The following is a 9,988-nucleotide window of genomic DNA, read 5'->3' on the forward strand; positions in this document are numbered from 1 at the left end:
CTTAGAAAACAAGACTTATCTTCATTTTGCATTTCAAGCAAATGTATCATGATTTAAGGATGTTTATATATTTGTATTGGAAAAGAAGACAAAAATACTGAGGAAGATCATACAACATTTAATGCCATGACTGCGACATTTATTATTATTACTATACAGATTTAAGTCCTGTAGAAACACTGGTATGCCTCAGATGTCTATCATCACTTGTCAAAATTATAAAGATGGCCAAGTGCAGATTTATGGACACAAGATGGCTCTGGGCATTTGTCTATGGTGTTTAAAAATGCTTAAATCTATAAAATGATGTATACTATTTGTTCCCTGTACATAAAACCAGTAATACTGTATACAGAGAAGTAAGCTTAAATATAGTACACTGTAAGAAATAAATCTGTAAAATGAAGTACTGGCAGCTTTTTACGGTGACATTATCCATATATTTTTACCAACATTTCTATTAACCCTAAAACACAATGCAATGAAGTGCAAAATGCAGGTAAAACACCTGTAAAAAATAACTAGAGAAATTCCATCAAATACAGTACATGTGCCATATTTTTAGATTTTTTTAGAGTGTACATATAAGACAAAGAAGTAGTAACTCCCATAGCACTTCATGAATATATGTTTAGGAGACAGCGGATTTGGAATATTAACAATGAGTTCACATTTATAAATATATATTAGACAAACACACAATTAAAACAAAGCAGAGAAGAAAAACACTTCTTCTGAGGTTGCCTCTTACCAATTTCTCCCACCTGCACAGAGAAGAATATTAAATATATATTAAAAAGCTAATTATTTAAACAGCATGTAAGTTCTGAAAAGTGTATTTCCGGCTCCTGTCCACTAGAGGACTGTCCTGCAGTCACTTTATAATCCCACCTGTAACAATCTCTACAAAGGCTTTGGGAAAGAAGCCTTGTCTGCCATTTATCCGTCCACTCCACCATTCATCGTCTATGTGAGCAGTGACCAGGATCCTGTCTCCCTGCTGAAAGGCCAGATCCTCCTCTGTCTCTGCTGTGAAGTCATACAGCGCCACGGCCCACTCTGCACTGTTACGTTCAGCCTGTAGACGAACAATAAAGCTTGGATCTACAGCACTAGCTGCATACACTCTTAAAAATAAAGGTGCTTCAAAAGGTTCTTCAAGCGATGCCATAGAAGAACCTTTTTGTCTAAATGGTTCCATAAAGAACCTTTAACATCGGAAGAACCTTTCTGTTTCACAAAAGCTTCTTTGTGGCGAAAGAAGATTCTTCAGATTATAAAAAGGTAAGAAAGAGATGGTTCTTTAAAGAACCTTTGACTGAATGGTTCTTTGTGGAACCAAAAATGGTTCTTCTATGGCATCGCTTGAAGAACCTTTTGAAGCACCTTTATTTTTAAGAGTGTACTCATATAAAGCAATATACATATACATTGTACATTATATAGTGATTGTTTATATTGTTGCAAAATGTAAACTGCATTATAAACAGCTCTATATGTTGGATATATTATATCCAACTTTATCCACAGAGACCTGATTTTTTATTTCATCACTAAATGTAACTATATTATCGTCCAGATGTATGTCAAACTTTATCTGCATACATACAGTATGCTAACAGAGAGCGATATATACTGTACTGTACTATGCAGCATATCTCAACCGCTTGATAGCTTGTATTGTCGCAAAATGTAAACTATATTAGCTCTAATCTGCTAAATGCGACTATAAGGGAGGAAGATATTAAGATATTTTAAACAAATAACATCATGGTTTTCTGTAAAGATGCTTTGAAACACTTTTTTGAAGTGCTATTAAAATAGATTTGACTTAACTTGAAACATCAGACATCTCACTGATTTAATGCTTCATATCATGAATTGTTGGACGTATAAGTGTTTGTTCAAAGGGATAGCACACCCAAAAATGAACTTTTTGGTCACCGTTCACAGAAGACCAAAATCAATATTCTTTTAAACCTTTTGTGTTTCACAGAATAAAGTCATACAGGTTTAAAATGCCAGAAGTAAGTACGACTGTGCCTTTAAAGTTGCAATGAAACAAGTAGCGACAGATCTTTTCTTCCATATTGTGATGTACATCAAAGTGTAATGAATTATTAAAAAAGGCAATGCAGGGCATTGCACTCTGAAGTGTTAAGGGTTTAAGTGTATTAAATGATTGGAGAAGCCCTGTATACATCATTAGAGTAAAAGTGTGTCATTTTCACTCGAAGGTCAAGTTATGATGTTTTGATTAACATTATGAGGTCATATATATATATGCACATTTATATGCATGAATGAATTGTCCACAATAAGAATAAAATGCATTTCGAAAATAAATATGGTGATTTTTCAATGTGACAGGTGGAGAGATGGAGATGGATACCTCACTGGTCTTATAAGACATTCGTGTGTTAGATGAACCGGCCATTCCTGAGAAATAAAACAACATATATTAGATCCATAGCCCAGAGCTGTATGCATTATGCAAGCAAACATATGCAAGGATTATAAAATCCTGTTAAATTCAAATTTAAAAATACTCCACTTTCAAATTCACCCTAAAGATGGTCTAAGATCATACATTCTAGCCCAGTTCAGCCAATTATTTCATTTGACTGATTTCTTAAAGATCCTGCACACAAATGCAGTTTATGAATGAATTATTACTGTACAGTAAATGGCTGTATATGTGTTCCATGGAGTCACAGAGAAGAGCAGCTGTCCTCATGAGGAGATTCTGCAGTGTAACGAATGAGCTGGAGGTCACAGTTTAATAAAGCCCTTAATGAAACACAAACAGAAGGGCAAATTCTTCACATTCCCTCCACAGGGAGAGCGGCTGATGCTGATACTGCACTGTTGGTGTTGTAGGTAGATTAGAAAGCTATACAGTAAATGGATGGATTACAGACAGTTCTAGAACAAACTGAATGTGCTGCATGTTCTCTGAAACATCGTTTTTTTTTTTTTAAATTCAACTTTTGTCACATTAAAACTACCTACCTAGGAAACATTTTACAACACCGTCATTTATTTTTGTTACTTTTCAAGTGCTTTTTAATGTCTAGATTTTGGCATTTTATCCTTGACACAGAAAAGCCATCATCATCTATAACCTCCAACCATCATGATGCATGGAATAAACAATCCCTTTCAGTATTTACTGCATAAAATTATTCATATAAATATTTATACAAATTATAACTGTCCTGCGGTTATATACTGGTGTAGTTGTGACAATTTCCACCACAACCAACAATATTGCCACTAATAAACATTTTTAAAAGTCTTGTTTACAACATTCTTGAGATGAATATCATTTGTGAACAGTAGTTTTTTTTATATATAGTGTGTCAGTTCCTATTAAGCTGTAATTTGGCCAAATTATGCAAAAAGTGGCCATTTTATTTCAAAATTGTTTATAGTTTTGCATCATTTAGATTTCCATCACCGCCTTTGCCATTACAGAATGTTATTAAACACAACGTATATTTTAAGATGTGCTGGAAATGACACTGTGGTGGAAATCTTTAGGACATTTTAGAAAAAGACAGAATTCTCCAGTGATGTATATATGTCTGCTGCTGGACATTTTTAACTCTTTCCCCGCCAGCGTTTTTGAAAAAAGTTGCCAGCCACCGCCAGCATTTTTGATGATTTTCACTAAAATTTCATGGCCCCCAGAATATTTTGTTTTATGAATATCTGAACATGCAATACATCGAAATAAAGAACAGAGCCTCTACTTAAACAAAAAGTCTGTTTTTTTCTAGCTTCAAGCATTCTTTTTTTTATCAACACTAGAATGTAGGTAAGTTTTATATTTAAAAAAAGCAACATTTTGAGCAAAAAGCAGAGAAAATCACTTTTTTTTATCAAATACTACATCTGGATAATATTCAGTAGGATGATCAAAGCAAAGATGCGGTAGATCGCTTCCATCAACACCCCCAAAGCTTGCACAGTCCTTTGCCACTTCCTGGATCGACATTTCACTCAGTAATCCCCCGAGCATATAACAGCGAGAACGCGGAAACCCGGAAAATTCAGTGTTTGGCGGGGAAAGAGTTAAAAGAGAGTACCAAAGGAAGCACCCTAATAAACAAAATTGCACTAGGGCTTGTTTCTAAGCATTGCATTCTTTGCAAAGAACTTTTACTTTTTCAGGGATCGTCACACAAATCACAGCTTCAATTTTGGCCTGTTCTGTCTGGATTAATGTTATGATTCTGATATAGTGTTTTTGTCCTTTTCGGACCTTTACATATTCCAATTCTGACTTTTTTTATCGGAATTAAAGAAAAAATATACTGTATATATTCCATGGTGGAAAAAAAAAATCCATAGGATCTAAATGTTTTAAATTTTAAATAAAATGTGTATAATTTATAGATATATTGTTTTGGGCTCTTACCAGGCAGTGCAATCTTATTCAGAGCAGACTTCTGCACTGGGGCTGGAGGGAGATCCTCAAGCACTTCCACAAAGTTGAGAGGGAAAATACCAACTTGGCCGTTCACTTCCCCACGAGCCCACTCGTCTCCCACATATTCTTTAAGCCGAATCACATCACCCTCAGAGAATGAGAGCTCATCGCTCTGCTCTCCCTCAAAGTCAAACCTCCCGACACACCTTGGGCCTCTGAAGAAAACACAGGCATATGAGTCTAGTCATTGTCATATGTGACCCTGGAGCACAAAAGCAGTCTTAAGTCGCTGGGGTATATTTGTAGCAATAGCCAACAATACATTGTATGGGTCAAAATTATAGATTTTTCTTTTATGCCAAAAATCATTAGGATATTAAGTAAAGATCATGTTCCATGAAGATATTTTGTAAATTTCCTACTGTAAATATATCAAAACTTAATTTTAGATTAGTAATATGCATTGCTAAGAACTTCATTTGGACAACTTTAAAGATGACTTTCCTTAATATTTTTATTTTTTTGCACCCTCAGATTCCAGATTTTCAAATAGTTGTATCTCGGCCAAATATTGTCCTATCATAACAAACCATACATCAATGAAAAGCATAAAAGCAATGATGCATAAATCTCAATTTCAAACCCTTATGACTGGTTTTGTGGTCCAGGGTCACATATAATCTGGTTTCTAGTACTTTTGTTTGTCAATCTAACATTGCAGTAGATCAGATTTTAAATGAAAAATCAGTTCATTTAATTTGTGTTTAAGCTTTCACAATCGAATCCTGTGAGGATGACTTACCTGACAGGTTCAGGAGATGGTTTGGTTTGCCATTCATTGCTGGATGCTGGCGCAGATGTACCAGGCTTGTTCTGAAAAAAAAAAAAGAAAGCTTATTGGTGATGGTAGTTATTAATCAGTTTCATCAGCCCCAAACATACATGCTTAACCTTCGGTAAATGCTGCCCGTCAATCTCAGTAAGTAAATAACATGAGCCAAGATTTTTGCAACCCTGTTACCTTAATTTGAGACATTATTAGAAATAATTTTAAAATGCAATTTGTGTGATTTTGCCATTTTCTTGCTTTAAACATTAAAAAACGTCAATAGCAATTAGACAATGTATAAGAAAATAATGTGGAAAAAATTGCATCAGAATGAGTAACAGGTTGAAAGTTTAGCCTAAATAGCACATCACTGAGTAGGAACTAGCAAGTTACAGTATGGTTCGTTTATAGTTGTACTACTTCCATTAAAAACAAACTACTGTATGCAGTAACAGGGTTGCATGCAAATGTGAGACAAAATAAACATTACTAAAATTATTTTCAATAAATAAAAATTACTTTTTTAACTACAAAGAATACCAGTTAAACAGATTATTGCATAATAGTTATAGGATTATTTGTTGAGAAGGTCACAGGTGGGACAGGCAATAATCCCAATTTTAAGGGCGAGATACCAATATTTTATTACATATATGTAATAGTTCTCACACAATAAATTAAAATAAATAAATAAACTAACTAACTAACAAACTCTAATGCTTTGAAATAAGTCATGGGACATTGTCTACTGTATCTGTGGACAATTCCACATACAACATTTACCAGAGTCTTGACGTAGTTAATGGGGAAGAATCCAGTGATGTTTCTGCATGTTCCCATGTACCACTCACTGTCCAGCTGCTCTACATTAGACACCACATCACCAGCCTTTAACACCAGCTCTCCAGGCCCCTCTGAGACACAAACACAGGACAGCATATGATTATTACAGGCGCAGCTTTGACACTGATTGAAAAGGAGATACGCATATTTATGTATATATTATGTAATTGCGTGATTACATATATGAACTAGTTAATTGAGCCAGTTCACTGAAACGAACCAGTTCACGGAAAATAATCTGATTTCCTTGTTTGCCTGACTGTCACGGTTGGTTTTGGGTGTTGGTTTATGTTCATGTAACCGCTGTTGGTGAGTTTATGTCCATGCTTAAGTTCATGTTTATTCCATGTCAAGCCAAGCCAAGCACTTGTTTAGTTTGCATTTAGTTCATGTTTATGTCAAATAAAACTGCACTTGGGTCTATCATTACACTGAGGCTCTGGATCACAGGTAATAATGTTGTAAATAATGTTCAGTTTCTTGCACAGACTGATTGTTTCGCTTCATAAGATCTCAAAATATCGTCAGGAGGCACGGCTATTAATTTTGTGATCCTTGATATGCTTTTTTGACTCTTAAAGTGACGGTAGCCATTGACTTGCCTTTTATGAATCACCAACAGCCACGGTTTCAGCTAAAAATCTTCTTTACTGTTCTACTGAAGAAAAAAAAAGTCACCTACATCTTGGATGGCCTGAGGATGAGTAAATTAACAGCACATTTTCATTTTTGTGAGAACTATCCCTTTAAATTATTCTTGCCTTGGAAAACGGACCTTTGCTTTCTTACACAGAACACAACTGTCTATCTGTATTCACCTGCAGTGAAGTCATACAGGGCTTGCGCTCGCAGAGATCCAGTGTTTTCCACCATGCCACTAAAAGAGCTGTTTTTCTGTAGAAACACATTGAGAGCCATGTTAGCATGTTGACGTCACAAGAAAGATAATACACTTACTGTACTTACTACTAAAACTACTATTAAACACTGAGTCAATATCAGTATTGATTACCTGAGGTGCTGAATTGCAGAGTAAATTTGTTAAGGGTGTGATTATCTTCATATGTGTTTTCTGCACTCTCCCCTTAGCGTTTCCCACTTGGCATTCGAAGGTTTTGCTGTCTAATTCCTCAAGTAAGACGAGGACTTCATTTTTCTGTAGGAAATAAAGGATGGACATGCATTAAATTTCCAACAGCTGAAACACGCTGGCAGATCAACACATAAACCGTCTGTAACTTGAGAAGACGGCACTATGAGGTTAATGTGAATGTATTGACCTGAAAGGAGAGCTCCCCCGTGTTAGTGCCATTGTAGTCAAACTCAGCAATACCGTGGGGGATCTCAAGCTGTGTACGCCAAAAGAAGAGAGTAGAGTTGCATTCATTTGTTCAGTTCTTCTGTAATACCATTAAATCGTTAAATAACATCTCACGGTGTATCTGTTGTAAAGACGATGTCCAGGATTGGGTCTCGGCGGGAGGGCAGGTCCTTTTTTCGAAGCTCTATGGTTTTGTTGCTGCCATTGAGGTTGCTGTTGTTTTGATGGCACTATTTGTGAAAATCCTGGATCTGAGGGCCGACGTTGGGAGCCATCTTTCCGTAGAGGAGGAGGTCGCCCTGGGCCTGTTTTAGCTGGTGGCGGTCGAGGAGGCAGAACCTTTCCTCCACTGGGCCTGAAATATTATTAACATAGAATTTAAGGGCACAATAACAGACCGCATGCTGTCGGCACTTAAAATCAGTGTCACAATTCCCAAGCTGATGCTGCCAAAACCAACCAGCCATGAAAAGAGAAACAGATAAAAGCATGTTTAGAAAGTCGAATAAGACAAACTGATACTAGGACAGCTTTGAATAAATACATGATTCATTTACCGTGGTGGAAGAGACATATCAGATGAGAGACTGAAGGAGTCCTGGGGGAAAAAAACATTAATATTCAACGTTTGAGAGAAGATTTTTGTTTAAAAACACAATTTGTGCACTAACAATGTATATGTGACCCTGGAGCACAAAAGCAGTCTTAAGTCGCTGGGGTATATTTGTAACAATAGCCAAAAATACATTGTATGGGTCAAAATTATAGATTTTTCTTTTATGCCAAAAATCATTAGGATATTAAGATCATGTTCCATGAAGATATTTTGTAAATTTCCTACCGTAAATATATCAAAACGTAATTTTTGGTTAGTAATATGCATGGCTAAGAACTTCATTTGAACAACTTTAAAGGTGATTTTCTCAATATTTAGATTTTTTTGCACCCTCAGATTCCAGATTTTCAAATAGTTGTATCTCGGCCAAATATTATTATCCTATCATAACAAACCATACATCAGTGGAAAGCTTATTTATTCAGCTTTGAGATGGTGTATAAATCTAAATGTCAAATAATTGACCCTTATGACTGGTTTTGTGGTCCAGGGTCACATAAATAAATCAGCATAAAAGAATATTGGTCATGGTTTTTGACAGTTATTTCAGATAAAGATAATATTTGGTTATTATATATTATGCCAGAAATATTTTTTACGCAATTTCTCAAATGCAGACGTGAAACTTGGCCAGTGCTTTGACTTGAAGTGGCCGTAAAAGTAGTCAGTTAACACATACTCAAAATCGAGCACGCATAGAAGCATTCATGAACTTGCAGAGTATGTTTCAAGGCTGAGGAAAGAGAGGAAAAGGAAAACAAAGAAAAGTCCCTATTGTTCCATTCTGCTCTCTTTGACATTTCTGGAAAATGTCAAAAGAAAGTACATTTTTATTTTTCAGATGTCACAAATCTTAGCAGATTAAAGAGTTGCTTGCTGGGAAAGGCAGCTGTATAAGGACTCACTTTGCGAGAGGGTTGAGCAGGTGTGGGTGTGGGAACTTCTGCCGTCTCTTCAGGGTCTGAAAGGCAGAAATTCATACACTTACCATGCAACAATGCAAAATTATTTTTATGTAGAATATTACATTTTGATTATCAATGAATCATTTGAATCATGCTGTTTAAACTTAAGAACATGCACTACTGTTCAAAGTCTGGGGTCAGTAAGAGTTTTGGAAAAAAATTATACTAAAGTGATTTTGCTTTCGCCAACCTAGGAAGGCGAAATAATGTAGTGATGGGTTTGATGACGTTATGATTTTTGGATCACGTGTCACTACGGTTATGAGTACATCAGATAAGAAAGATTGGTGGGATATCTAACTTGTAGAACCTCTTACTGTATTATCAACACAAGGAAGACACAAGTGTAATAAAATAAATTTTATTAACAAAAGATAGACATCAACAACTACTAAATGCATACCATGAATGAAAAGGAATAAAGTGCATAGATTGAGTTGGGATTCAGTTACGTTATCTTATGGGAAGATAAACTGAAACTAATAAGGTGAAGAACCTTATTATGCCTCAAACATATAAATGAAAGATTATTTGTTCTTAACTGATCAGCTATATAAGATCTAATGTAAATTAGAAAATCGTATACTGATAATGTACAACAGTGCTGAGGTCTCTGGAAGAGGTTTGGATAAGTGATATCAGGAATCCGTTTTAACAGCCTTGAACATGAAGCGCTGTAGGATGCTGATCTCCTGGAGCACCAAAAATCTGGAGCGCAGACGTGGCCCTGGAGTCGGTGCAGAAGATCCTTAGTCTGGAACACGCAGACGAAAGTACCTTGAAGTGAAGGTTTGCTTGCCGGAGCTTAACCTTGTTGCAAATGTCTGTATGTCTTCTGCCTCATGCATTAAGTCCAAACATGATGGAAAAAGATCGAACTGTCATGCATGCATTAATTTCTGTCATGACAACTCTCTGAGGGATTGGCCTGGGTATGTACATGACAATGTTAATGTATTTGGTCTTGGCAGAATAGATC

At 35.8% G+C, this 9,988-nt stretch overlaps 1 pseudogene; it reads right to left on the reverse strand.

Moving 5' to 3' along the window:
• Positions 1-95: 95 nt before the first annotated feature.
• LOC107757566 (SH3 domain-containing protein 19-like) overlaps positions 96-9,988 on the reverse strand; it is a 14,526-nt pseudogene continuing 4,633 nt past the window's right edge.

Source organism: Sinocyclocheilus rhinocerous, unplaced genomic scaffold (genome assembly GCF_001515625.1).
Source record: "Sinocyclocheilus rhinocerous isolate Xijiao unplaced genomic scaffold, SAMN03320098_v1.1 scaffold323, whole genome shotgun sequence".
NCBI lineage: Eukaryota > Metazoa > Chordata > Actinopteri > Cypriniformes > Cyprinidae > Sinocyclocheilus > Sinocyclocheilus rhinocerous.